The 14,443-nt window shown below is 42.4% G+C and overlaps 2 pseudogenes; both read right to left on the bottom strand.

Moving 5' to 3' along the window:
• Positions 1-5,715: 5,715 nt before the first annotated feature.
• LOC117517229 lies at positions 5,716-6,485 on the bottom strand (annotated as a pseudogene).
• Positions 6,486-13,550: 7,065 nt separating this feature from the next.
• Positions 13,551-14,213, bottom strand: LOC117516548 (annotated as a pseudogene).
• Positions 14,214-14,443: the final 230 nt, after the last annotated feature.

The following is a 14,443-nucleotide window of genomic DNA, read 5'->3' as shown; positions in this document are numbered from 1 at the left end:
CTTATTAGCGGTTGGGGGTCACAAATATAACTCATTTGAGCATCTGATTCTCCACTCCGCTCAGGATATTACACATTGCCAAGGTCAGAAGAATAAAAATCAGCCGTATTACTTTGTCACTGTATATAGGCCTCCTGGCCCATATTCTGAATTCTTAGATGAATTTGGTGCATTCATTTCTAACTTGTCAACAAGAGCAGATAACATTTTGATCATTGGTGACTTTAACGTTCATATAAATAAGCCTTCTGATCCCCTCTGCAAATCATTTATGGAAATTGTGGATGCATTAGGATTTCGGCAATGCATTCGGGATTCGACGCACATTAGTGGAAATACCCTGGATCTGGTTCTCGCATGTGGTATTGCTGTCACGAATATTGACATCATGCCTCTTACATCAGTGGTCTCTGATCACTCACTTATTAAGTTTACAGTTTCACTGCCGTGTTTAGTGGAACAATAACCTTATTTATCATTACAGCGATGCATCAACTCCTCAACTAAGACTGAACTAGAAGCTAGATTACCTGATGTCTTAGCCTCACTTTTGACAAATACCCAGTCAGTAGACAGACTTGTGGATAGTTTAAACTCAGTGCTCAAAATGACACTCGACATGATTGCACCACCTGTGTTGAAACCGCGCTCCCCCAAATCGCAGTCACCTTGGTTCAGTGATTACCTGCATGACCTCAAGCATAAAGCAAGAGGTCTAGAACGGAAATGGTGTCGTTCAAAATTAAAAGTATTCCACCTGGCATGGCGTGATGCTATCTTAGACTATAAGCATGCACTATTGGCTACAAAGCGGACCTATTTGTTGTGGCTGGCGTGCCTGGCTGGCTTTTGTGTGTCTTCAGGTTTCTGTCTTTTGGTTTTCCTCCCAGGTGTTGCGCATTTGGGACTGAGTGGCTGTGTAGCTGAGTTTATCAGGACCTCACCCTGATCACCTGAGGCTGATCACGTGCAGCTCGTCAGGACTCACAGCTGTGGTGCATCTACACGGATTGGAACATGGTGGCATTTAAGTCTGGAGTGCACAGTGTGTGTTTGCCAGAGACTCTACCTTGTGACCAGACGGGTGAGATCGTCATCTCTAGAGCCATCTCCCATCAGTGGATGCAGAGAACGTCCAGGTTTGATGCATGGTCTGTGAAAGAGGAGGGGTTGAGGTCTCACGCTCGTCAGCACACTTCCTGAGGTACGTTTGGTTTTGTGACTAACATTTATACAGTCAGTAAATGTGGTGTCCCTCACACCTTATTATATTGAGCTGTATGTTAGTCGTTTAAATCAGCTTCCACTGCAGTGGAGTTTTGTGAACGGGGTGTTCTATGCCTGCAGGGTGGGAAGCTGATTTGCAATTAAGCCAGGAAGTGTTTGCTGTTTGTACACCTTTGAGTGGTCTCTCTGTGTGTTGAGTGTGGACTCACATAATGATTTCTTCTTTCACAGACTCGGTTTGTCGCGGCCACCTGGGGGGTGTCGGCGGGGTCCTTGGGTCCGAACAGTTTTCTGGCTCCGGACCGTTAGCGCTGCTGGGAGCGCACCGCAATCCACCACGCCAGACCGCGCACTTTTATATTTATCACATCACTGTTATGTTTATTAAACTCTGTTATCCTTTGTACCGTGCTCTGCTTATTTTATACTGGGTCCTTCAAACGCTGGTGGGTTCTCCGGGCTGCGTCCGACACATAACACTATTACTCTGATTTGATCAACAAAAACAAGCATAACTCAAAGTTCTTGATCAACACGGTGGCAACACTTATTCATGGACAACCACCTGTAGTTCGCTCTCCTTTTACAGCACAAGATTTCCTGGATTACTTTGAGAAGAAAATAGTTAACATTAGGCTGAACATATCCCAGCATGCCTTAACCCAGCCACTACACCCTGCTATTGAGGTGGGCGCCACTACTGAGGTATTACCTAGATTTACAGAATTTGATGGTATCTCTCTAGACATGCTGACGAAACTCATAACATCAACAAAAAGCACAACCTTTTTATTTGATCCTATACCAACAAAACTGTTTAAGGACCTGTGGCCCACTCTTGGGCCGTTTGTGCTGCAAATTATTAATCTTTCTTTAACTTCTGGATCTGTTCCTAAATGTTTCAAATATGCAGTGATTAAACCATTACTTAAGAAACCTAATCTTGACCCTAGTGTATTGAAAAACTATCGGCCGATATCAAATCTATCATTTTGCTCTAAAAGTCTGGAAAAAGTGGTGTCACGGCAGCTTGTAGACTATCTTACTGAGAATAATCTCTTTGAGCCGCTGCAGTCTGCTTTTAGAAAATATCATTCCACAGAAACGGCTCTCACTAAAGTAGTGAATGATCTTCTGCTTGCAATGGATTCGGACACCACTACGGTTCTGTTGCTGTTAGATCTCAGTGCTGCATTTGATACAGTGGATCATCATATTCTACTTGATAGGCTGGGATTACTGGGAGTGCTCTTGCATGGCTGACGTCATACTTGACCAGTCGTTCTCACTGTGTTTTGTACAGTAACACTACCTCTAACCTTAGTGACATGAAATTTGGGGTTCCTCAGGGGTCTGTCTTAGGCCCCTTGCTTTTCTCCCTTTATATAGCACCCCTTGGGCACATATTGTGGCATTTTGGGATTACCTTTCACTGCTATGCAGATGATACTCAGTTATATATGCCGATAACTGCTCGTAATCTCGTTCACATAAAATCCTTAGAAGATTGCCTTGCATCAGTGAGAAGTTGGATGTCTAGAAACGTCCTACTTTTAAACTCTGAAAAGACTGAAATGAAGGTTCTTGGTCCAGTGAGACATCGGCATCAATTTGACCAGTTAACACTCAGCCTAGGCTCGTGTGTCATACATCACACTGACAAAGTGAGGAACGTTGGGGTAATTTTTGATCCTTCGTTGTCCTTTGGTCTCCATATTAGAAATATTACTAGGACTGCTTTCTTCCACCTGCGAAATATAGCGAAGATTTGTCCCATCCTGTCTATGGCTGATGCTGAGACCCTGATCCATGTGTTCATCTCTTCTAGATTGGACTACTGCAATGTTCTATTTTATGGTTTACCGCAGCTAGCATTAGGGGTCTCCAATTGGTTCAGAATGCTGCAGCAAGACTTTTGACATGAAGCAGAAGGTTTGACCACATTACACTCATTTTGGCGTCTCTTCACTGGCTTCCTGTCCCAGTGAGTTCAGATTTTAAGGTTCTGCTACTAACCTATAAAATTATTAATGGACTGGTACCTCCCTACCTAGCTGACCTAATTAAACCTTACGTACCGGCCCGGGCTTTACGTTCTCAGGGTGCAGGACTACTTTGTATCCCTAAGGTGAATAAGAAGTCTGCGGGTCACAGAGCTTTCTCTTATCGTGCCCCTGTTCTGTGGAATGATCTCCCTGCGTCAATAAAACAATCAGATTCTGTGGAGACTTTCAAGTCCAGACTTAAGACGCACTTATTTTCCCTTTCATATGGCTAGCATACTGGTGCAGTTTTGTTTTACGATTTTTCTCTTTTAATTCATGTTAATAGTAATTGAAGTGGGTTGCGGCCTCAACTTCACCTAAATTCTGGGTCTTTTAGTGAAGTTTAGGACTAGTGGCCGGCGATCACCTTAGTATTTCTTCTGTTTTTCTTGTTGATTAATGCTGGCAAATTATACAGGTTTTTTTGTCTTTCTGATGCCTGATTCTGTGTTTTCTCTGTTTAAGGTGCAGCTCCATCCAGAGATGGGAGTTGTGTTTGTGTTGGCGATCCTCCTGTCCTGTGCACAATAGCAATTCTGGTATATTCGTCCGTGAATTGTTCTGTGAATTATTTCTGTAATTTATGTTTGTAGCATGGCCCAAGCAGAGGGTCACCCCTTTGAGTCTGGTCTGCTTGAGGTTTCTTCCTCAGAGGGAGTTTTTCCTTACCACTGTTGCTCTGGGGGTTGGTAAGGTTAGACCTTACCTGTGTGAAGCGCCTTGAGGCAACTCTGTTGTGATTTGGCGCTATATAAAGGAAATGAATTGAAAAAATTGAAATTGAAAAAATAGTCCACAGCCGAGGATGTTTTTTCACAGGAACAAACTTAGAAGGTACGTAGGGTCTGCTGTCTCCCGGGGGGCAGTTGCTGCAAAGCAGACCTCCTCCCAGCAGCAGCAGAACAGAGGAAGCCCAGCCAATGTAGAGGGCTTCCCCGAGCTCCCTCCTCTGAGCATCGGTCAGCAGGGGATTATAAAAGTCCCGGATCACTGTGTGAGCTGACCATGACACTGGAGTCAGGATCAGTAGAGCGTCTATGATGAAAATCACCCCACACATAATGCAGGCTTTGGCTTTGGCTGTTTCATCCTCGATGCAGTTCGTGCATTCTCCTCCAACCACGGCTGTGAAAACCCCAAACACACCACTTATCACAGAGACAATCACCATGGCCCGGGCAGCCTGCAGGTCCTGAGGCAAAGACAGCATGGAGTTGTACACATAGCACTGCATCTGTCCCTTGCTCTGGATCACACAGCTCATCCACAAACCTTCCCAGATCACCTGGGCGGTGAAAATGTTCATCCCGACAAACGCAGTGACCCTCCACATGGGGAGTGCGCATGTCACGATGGTGCCCAAGCCAGCTGATGAAGGCCAGCAGCATGCCATGATCTGGAGACCCAGAGAAGACATCGGTACTGCAGTCCAGAGTCGATTAGGAAACCTGAAGGAGCGTCCAACGTGAAATGGACAGTGAATGTGTTGAAGGCACAACTGAGTCTCAAAACACGGGGCTTGCTTCTAATGCTCCCAGGTCTCACTGTGAGAAGATAACTGCCTTCTGTTGTGCTTTTCAGGAGTTTCTTTCTGCACTTCCAAACAAAAGCTGAAAGCTGAGACCTGATATCCCAAACCCTTATTTTCTTACTTTTCATTGTTACACCGAAGCACTGCTTCAGGAACGAACAATGGATCTCTGTCTCACCTGTGCCCGTAGATGCACACACCCCACACATTGTCGTTTGTTTGCCTGTTGGCTGGATTTTTGCATCTTTTCAGTAAGCTCATATAGGTATTCTAAGTTGATTTTGTAGCCAGACACTCCAGAGGTGGCACTGTATATCCTTAAAGCTATGTTCCTTTATGATTTTCTACAAACAGACCTCTGCTTTGTGTTGAAATCTAGTTGATATGAAGTACATTTATTTCTATAGGATATCACAAAATTACAGTTAACTATTGCTGATACAGTCTGTATTTTGAGAGGATCCCATGGGAAACAGTGAATAGACTGTTGATAAATGGTTTGGCACATGCAGCTGAGTACTCCGCTCATGTGGAACAAACCATTCCACATAAATTAAAAACAAAAGTCTGTAACTTGCACAGTGGAGGGTGGACAAAGTCCCTTAAATATGTCCAAGATGTGACAATCAGAACAATAAGACAATATACAATAGGGTAATGCAAAGTTAACTTTTGACCAATGACTGGCTGTAACAGCTCATTTTTAACATCTGAAAGTAAGAGAGTTGATTTAGTGTATGGACAATATTTATTAGCATCGGGTTCATAAACATCCCACATACATAAGGCTTAAAAGTGAACATTATAAAATAAAAGCCAAAGTTACAATTAAGAAAATTACTCAAAACAAACATAGATGCAACTTAAAATCATACTTCCTCTATGGGTGTTGTCTTCTTGCCTTTATAAAAAAAATAATAAAAAAATCCTGAAATATAAATGCACATCCTTGAAGCAGTAGTGCATGTGTAAATGTACACGCTATGTCAATTTCCCTCCCAGTACATGTTTACACGTAGTGTTTTCCAGAAATCGGGGCTGATGCCTCAGATCTGGGGGTGGCTTTATACTTTGCTGTGTAAGAGTCTTCGTCTTTCCGGGGCAGTGTAGCACAGTAGCCCCCCACCAATCAGCATGAGAGCAGACGCCACCCAGCCAATATAGAGCGCTTCGCCCAGCTCCCTCTTCTGCGCATTGACCACCAGCGGGTTGTAAAACTCACTGATGATTGTGTGAGCCATCCAGCAGACAGGAACCAGGCAGAGAACACCAGCAATGATGAACATGACCCCAGATGCCACGCCTACCTTGGCTTTGGACACCGGATCCTCCACACAGTTGGTTACATTTGCCCCCGGCCACAGTGAGCAGAATGGCCATGATGCCCACCAGGATGGAGATGACCGTCAGGGCTCGGGCTACCTGGAAGTCACTGCTAAGTTCAAGCACGGAGTCGTAGTCGTCACACTGCATCTGCCCCGTGCTTTGGACCACACAAGTCATCCAGATGCCTTCCCAAGTGGTCTGCGCGATGATGATGTTGCTGCCGATGAAGGCGGTGACTTTCCACATGGGAATGGCACAGACGACAATGGCGCCGATCCATCCCAGGATACCCAGGGCCGTTCCCAGCATTTGGAACCCAGTGGACACCATGTTGTACAACAGGTCTGTCTTTTTCTTGCTTTGTTTGAAGCTCGTCCCCGTTTCTCTGTTGAGCTTCAAATGCCTACGTGTGTCATCACACCTGTCCAGCAGTGAGGTTCGTCTCTGTGAAGGAGGCAAGTGTTCTGTTAGTCAGGGAAGTCGACCAAATGAGAGATGTTTGAAGAGGACGGGCACATAGGATTGCCTCTGTGGAGGGGGAGGAGTCATGGAAGAAAACAACTCATTAGATCCTCCCCCATCTTTTCCCTAACCTGTTTACCCTCCTCCAACGTCTCCATTTAACAGAACAAAAACGTGATGCTTCTTTGCACTACGATCAGTGAAACCACTTACATTAATAACAAAAAATAAAAATTAAAGTCACACACACGTCCTTTCTCCACCCTGACAGTCTTCAAATGCATTGACACACAGAGGGCGTGGCAGCATCACGATCACGCGTGACAACAAATTCTGTTTTAAATACAAATGCCTGCAACAGTTCCAACTTACCAAATATTGGCCTGTGTGCGTCACCGTTAAGTCATCACAAAGTTCTTCCTCATCCAAAGAAACTGGAGCCCTGCAGCAGCTGTTCACCTTAAGGAAGAAAAAATCTCACTTTAGTCAGTCTCCAGCTGTTTTTCTGTGCTCCTTAAAGGTTCAGGGTTCCTCCTCAGAGGCCACTGACATGTCATAGATCTTGATTGTCTCCAGCTGTCCTCCATCACCATAATTAAGGGGCAGCTGCTCCTGAGTGCTGATCTCCAACCAGCCCAGTTTGACCTTATTTCATAACCTACTAGTCCAGTCATTTTATGGAAAAAAAAAGGGGTCAACCCGGAACAAATTGCAACAGAAATGATTTTGGTGACATTTGAACCCTGAAAATGTTTTATAAACATACTAAAAGTCTAGAAAGATAAAAAAAAAAATCGGGAACACTCCCAAAATCCAAGATGGCCGTCCAAAAACATGCAAAATTTAGTTTTTTCCAAAATAACAAAAAAAAAAAAATATTTAAGCACTAATGTATTGATGTTAAATCTAAACTTGGTATTGTGGACATTTTGACACCAAAATTAGGTCTCTATCTGTAACAGTTCTTGAGATACAGCCTATATGTATACTCAACAAAAATATAAACGCAACACTTTTGGTTTGCTCCCATTTTGTATGAGATGAACTCAAAGATCTAAAACTTTTTCCACATACACAATATCACAATTCCCTCAAATATTGTTCACAAACCAGTCTAAATCTGTGATAGTGAGCACTTCTCCTTTGCTGAGATAATCCATCCCACCTCACAGGTGTGCCATACCAAGATGCTGATTAGACACCATGATTAGTGCACAGGTGTGCCTTAGACTGCCCACAATAAAAGGCCACTCTGAAAGGTGCAGTTTTGTTTATTGGGGGATACCAGTCAGTATCTGGTTGTGGACCACCATTTGCCTCATGCAGTGCAACACATCTCCTTCGCATCATCCGTGAAGAGAACACCTCTCCAACGTGTCAAATGCCAGCGAATGTGAGCATTTGCCACTCAAGTCGGTACGACGACGAACTGGCGTCAGGTCGAAACCCCGATGAGGAAGACGAGCATGCAGATGAGCTTCCCTGAAACGGTTTCTGACAGTTTGTGCAGACATTCTTTGGTATGCAAACCGATTGTTTCAGCAGCTGTCCGAGTGGCTGGTCTCAGACGATCTTGGAGGTGACATGCTGGATGTGGAGGTCCTGGGCTGGTGTGGTTACACGTGGTCTGCAGTTGTGAGGCTGGTTGGATGTACTGCCAAATTCTCTTGAAACACCTTTGGAGATGGCTTATGGTAGAGAAATGAAACATTCAATACACGAGCAACAGCTCTGGTTGACATTCCTGCTGTCAGCATGCCAATGCACGCTCCCTCAAATCTTGCAACATCTGTGGCATTGTGCTGTGTGATAAAACTGCAACTTTCAGAGTGGCCTTTTATTGTGGACAGTCTAAGGCACACCTGTGCACTAATCATGGTGTCTAATCAGCATCTTGTATGGCACACCTGTGAGGTGGGATGGATTATCTCAGCAAAGGAGAAGTGCTCACTATCACAGATTTAGACTGGTTTGTGAACATATTTGAGGGAAATGGTGATATTGTGTATGTGGAAAAAGTTTTAGATCTTTGAGTTCATCTCATACAAAATGGGAGGCAAAACCAAAAGTGTTGCATTATATTTTGTTGAGTGTAGTTTACATATAGGATGGCAATTTGGTTTGTGTCCTATTACGTTAAAAATATTGCAGTTAAGGCCCATAAATATATTGAAGTTGAATATAAACTTGTGCATTGTGGACATTTTGGCACCAAAAAAAATAGCTGTAGCTATTACAGTTTTTGAGATATGGTATAAAAATACATCTACACTCGACAAAGTGATGAAATTGAGCATTGTTATGTTGAAAACTAAGTACCATTTCTGAAATGTTAATGTAAAGAAGGTAATAATAATCTTTTTGAGTCAATATTTCACTGGAATATGAATAGAGAAGTAACTCATATATTATGTATAATAGAGTGGATGTCAATGCACAACCAGGGCACACTGGTGACACCACTGCTGTGTGGACAACCTGGAGAAAGCCTCAATTCTCTCAGATACAGGCGCTTTTGTGATAAGGTTACAACAAAGACAACTCATGTGCAGCCACAGTGTTTGCCACCCACTTTGGCAGCTGCCAAGTTTCATAGTCTGAGAGTTTACTTGCAAGTTCAGGAATGGAAAGGTGAAGATGAAGGTGACAACATGCCATTGTAAGAATGGGGATGGAAAGTTTCTGATAGTCAGGTTGTCCCAATCATGACTGACTTGCAAGCAACACAGATTCTCTTCTGCATGCTGTGAGATGTAACTGCAGTACTGACTGTAGTACATTGCGATGTACATGTCGCAAACTTAACTTAGATTGATCAGCAATGTGTGGCAACTGCAGAGGTACAGGGTGTACAAATGTAGGCCAACTCAATGATAACCAGGATGATGAGACTGAAAATTGAACAAGTAAAATTTCAAGTGTCATGATGTACACAATACTGATTTCACCTGAACTTTTATTATTATCATGCTTAATTTATTTTACTGTAAAATTAGTGTGTGATTTCATCTGTCATTAAAAAGTTAGTGCAGCTGACAAGCACTAAGAATATTATTATTACATTCTTTAAATGAACATTTCAGAACAGTTACTTGGTTTCAACATAACAATTTCACCATTTTTAGCCAAGTGTAGATGGCTTATGTGCCGTATCTCAAAAACTGTAAGAGCTACAGCCATTCTTTTGGTGCTAAAATGTCCACAATACTCAAGTTTATATTCAACTTCAATACATTTCTGGGCCTTAACTGCAATATTTTTAACGTAATAGGACACAAACTAAATTGCCGTCCTTGAGTATCTCAAGAACCATTACAGATAGAGACTTAGTTTTGGTGTCAAAATGTCCACAATACCCAAGTTTATATTTAACATCAATATCAGTTATTTGGGAAAACCAAATTTTTGCATGTTTTCGGGTGGCCATCTTGGATTTTGGGACTGTTCTCTATTTTTTTGACCTTTCTAGACTTTTAGTATGTTTTATAAAACAGTTTCACGGTTCAAATGCCAAAATCATTTCTGTTGCAATTTGTTCTGGGTCAAACCATAAAATGACTGGACTATACTCCAGCTTTTCATCTGCAGGCTGTGAGTCGGTGATTGATTGGTCAGATCTGATGTTGTCTGGATGGTTTATCTTCATGTATAGAAGTTATCTGAGTCTGAGCTGACTGTTCACACAGCAGTCTCATCATTCATACATACACACACATAGTAGAGAAGCTTGAATCTTCGACTGGAGTGGGTTGCTTGACGCGAGAACGTTTCGCTTCAAATTGCAGAAGCTTCCTCAGTTAAAATTCTTGCTCTGGTAGTCTGACTTCTGTCTTGAATCTAGTAGAGAAGAAAACTTTCTTCTCTACTAGATTCAAGACAGAAGTCACGTCAAGCAACCCACTCCAGTCGAAGATTCAAGCTTCTCTACTATGGAAACCACCTGGACAACTGAGATCCTACACAGAAACATACACACACACACATATATATATATATATATATATATATATATATATATATATGAGTGTGTGTGTGTTTGTGTGAGAGAGAGAGATTTAGTGCGTTTACACTGCAAAGAAAGTTCAAATCTGTCTCTTGTAGTCCTTTTCACAGCATTTGACAGATGTACATCAGATCTATGACCACACGTGTCAGTCAGTGTTCAATTTATCTGCTTATTTTTTCCTAAATAAAAACACATATGAGAATTTAATCCATATGTGTCTTATGTCTGATTTGACTCTGACCTCGGATGTAACAGTGGTTTGATCTAATTTTTTTCTTAGTATTATGAGGTTTATAAAGTCTGATTTTTACCTCTGCTGAGGGAGTTGTTTTCAGCACTTCTTGTCCATTTGTTGTCAGCAGGATGCCTCAAAAAGATGATTCAATTTCAATGACGTTTGATGGAGTGATGGATTTTGATGCAAGGAGGAGCTCATTACATTTTGGTAACTTTAGCTTCCTGCACAAGTATTTCCTTTGAGATACTGGCCTGCTGTACTCTGGCAGCAAGTTCAGCTTCTGCCTCTGCGTGATTACCTGAGCCACCAGATGCCTTTGTGGAAGGAACAGAAATTGCTGTTTCAGTTTTAGTATTGCCAAATACTGAGCTGTACTCTTCTTTGCTTAATATCATTCTGACTCTGTCCTTTTCAAGACGATCATTAAAGGCTTCTTCAATGGTATCTTGCTGTTTTTGAATGAGCTTGCATATGTTAGTTGTAATCACATTGCATGCATCCATCCTTTTTCCTATTTCTTGTGTCATACAGTGGTTACGGCGGATGGGCTCATAGTTTAGTTTTACTGCATCGTGCTTTGCTCTAATGTCATGACTGACTCTAATGAGCTCTTCAAGGGAGCAGAAACATTTTAGCCCCGTTCTTATATTTTTGGCTACTTCTCTCCAAGACTCATAAGCTTTATTAAAAGCCTTTTCATGCATCTCTTTACCCTTTTCTGTTGGGTTTTGTTCACGACTGCTGGATTTGACCTGTAGCTGCTTTGAGGTATTTGTTTCTTCAGCAGAAATTGACATTTTGTTTTCTTAACTTGTATGTTGCCTTTGGTATAAAGTCTTGACTTACTATTATGAGTTTTTTGTTTTAACTTTTACACTTCGGAACACAATGCTCAACTTAGACATTTACACCTTTTTAGTACTGGGTAAAGCAAACACATGTATGGCAAAATGTTGTGAACTCAAATACTGCTGATACACTACTGAGGCTTGCTCTTTAGCTCTTAAAACAGTAATAGCAGACAGACTTAAACAGTTTAAGAGAATGCACTGACTCAATATGAACACGGGCAAGTTATGACTAACAACAGTCTCAGCACTGGACTCAGCCTTTAGTGTAGGACTCCAGAACTCAAGATGACAGCTGGCGATGAGCTTGACTGGCATAGTCTCTGTTGGCTGGCTTATGGATCAACTGGCCCGGCTGAAGGGGTCTTCTCTCTGGGCAATGGACCGTCATTCTCTGGGATTGGGTATTCACTCATCAATGGTTAAGTATTCACTCGTCAATGGACGGGTTTTCACTGTAGCAGTCCCCAGAAGAAATAAGAGAGATTTTCTGACGGGTGCAAAATTCTTTTACTGGCATCATTGAGCATCAGTACCAAACACCGAGCACCAAGTGACACCGTGAAAACTAAAAGGAAAACAATAAGAAATGCAATTGGCACATAATATATATAAAACAACTTCAGTAATTGGCCATATGCACATGCACTTGAACCACAAAGGTAAATTAATTCCACCAAAATGTCCAAAATATAATACATTTGCATGTTCACATGTCACAAACACTAAACACACACCTCGCTCCACTCTCCAAGGGCTGCAAGTTATTATTGCCTTCGGTTTTCAGCCAAAGTCCAGCGTGGCTTTAGCCATTACAGCACACAGGCTCTGCAGACAGCATGTTAAAAAAAAGTCCCTTCACTTCCGTATGTGAAGAAGAAAGATTAATTTAGCGCAGGTGCCATCTAGTGGACAGCTTACGTACATTTACATGAAAGAAATTTTTTTTGACATTACCAGCAGCAACAATCACAGGTTTAAAGCAGCTACCTGAAATCAGCATTTGTGACTGGATATTGGTTGCTTTTAAATGGTGACAGTGTCACTTCTGTCACATCTTTCTGATGCTTGATTCTGTTTTTTCTCTCTGAGGTGCAACTCCATCCAGAGATGGGAGCGGTGTCTTCTTCTGCAGGCCTCCCGTCCTGCGCATCGGCAACATTTCCTGTATATTTGTTTTGTAGATTGTTTTGTCAGTTGTGTTGGTAGCATGGCCCAAGCAAAGGGTCACCCCTTTGAGTCTGGTCTGATTGAGGTTTCTTCCTCAAATCATCAGACAGAGTTTTTCCTTACCACTGTCACCTGTGTGCTTGCGCTCCAGGTTGTTAAGGTTACTTTACTTGTGTGAAGCGCCTTGAAGCAGCTTTGTTGTGGTTTGGCGCTATATAAATGAAAATAAATTGAAATGAATTACCATAAAACAAACGGAAAAAAACACCAATAAGAAATATGATTATTGACTAGGATTGCTAACAGTTCATATCTTGCAATGTTAAAAGTGATTGATTTATTGATTGAATGATTTATTTAAATTTAATGTGCCATTCCCACCCCTTTTGTCCAGATCAGTTCCAAAATTTCAGAATCAACTGAAAATTCAGTTCAACATTTTGACCAGTTTGTCATAAAATGAGAAGAAAAAACAAGCCTGATATTAGATGGATGTAATATTTTAAAAGGTAGAAAGATAGATATGAAAGAATTAAACTATTTGCAGATGAAAAAATGCTCTGAACATAGTTTGCACAGAATATATTTTATTCCAACACAAAATTGTGTCTTTTTGAGGTTTTTGGCATGAAACTTCACAGCTACAGTCTGAGTGCGAAAAAGAACCAGTGGATTTGGTCATAACATAAGAAAAACATTTCATCCCACAGCTTCATTTTAAACACTCACACATAGTCCACAGCCGAGGATGTTTTTTTCACAGGAACAAACTTAGAAGGTACGTAGGGTCTGCTGTCTCCCGAGGGGCAGCTGCTGCAGAGCAAACCTCCTCCCAGCAGCAGCAGAAGAGAGGAAGCCCAGCCAATGTAGAGGGCTTCCCCGAGCTCCCTCCTCTGAGCATCGGTCAGCAGGGGATTATAAAAGTCCTGGATCACTGTGTGAGCTGACCACGACACTGGAGTCAGGACCAGTAGAGCGGCTATGATGAAAATCACCCCAGACATAATGCAGGCTTTGGCTTTGGTTGTTTCATCCTCGATGCAGTTCATGCATTTTCCTCCAACCACGGCTGTGAAGACCCCGAACACACCACTTATTACAGAGACAATCACCATGGCCCGGGCAGCCTGCAGGTCCTGAGGCAAAGACAGATGGAGTCGTCCACATTGCACTGCATCTGTCCCGTGCTCTGCATCACACAGCTCATCCACAAACCTTCCCAGATCACCTGGGCAGTGATAATGTTCATCCCAACAAATGAAGTGACCCTCCACATGGGGAGTATGCATGTGATGATGGTGCCCAGCCAGCCAATGAAGGCCAGCAGCATGCCCATGATCTGGAGACCCAGAGAAGCCATCGGTACTGCAGTCCAGAGTCGATTAGGAAACTTGAAGGAGCGTCCAACGTGAAATGGACAGTGAATGTGTCAAAGGCACAACTGAGTCTCAAAACACGGGGCTTTGCTTCTAATGCTCCCAGGTCTCACTGTGAGAAGATAACTGCCTTCTGTTGTGCTTTCAGGAGTTTCTTTCTGCACTTCCAAACAAAAGCTGAAAGCTGTGACCTGATATCCAAAACCCTTGTTTT

Source organism: Thalassophryne amazonica, chromosome 9 (assembly GCF_902500255.1).
Source record: "Thalassophryne amazonica chromosome 9, fThaAma1.1, whole genome shotgun sequence".
NCBI lineage: Eukaryota > Metazoa > Chordata > Actinopteri > Batrachoidiformes > Batrachoididae > Thalassophryne > Thalassophryne amazonica.
Note: the sequence above shows the minus strand (reverse complement) of the source record. Positions and strands in the feature narration are given on the sequence as shown.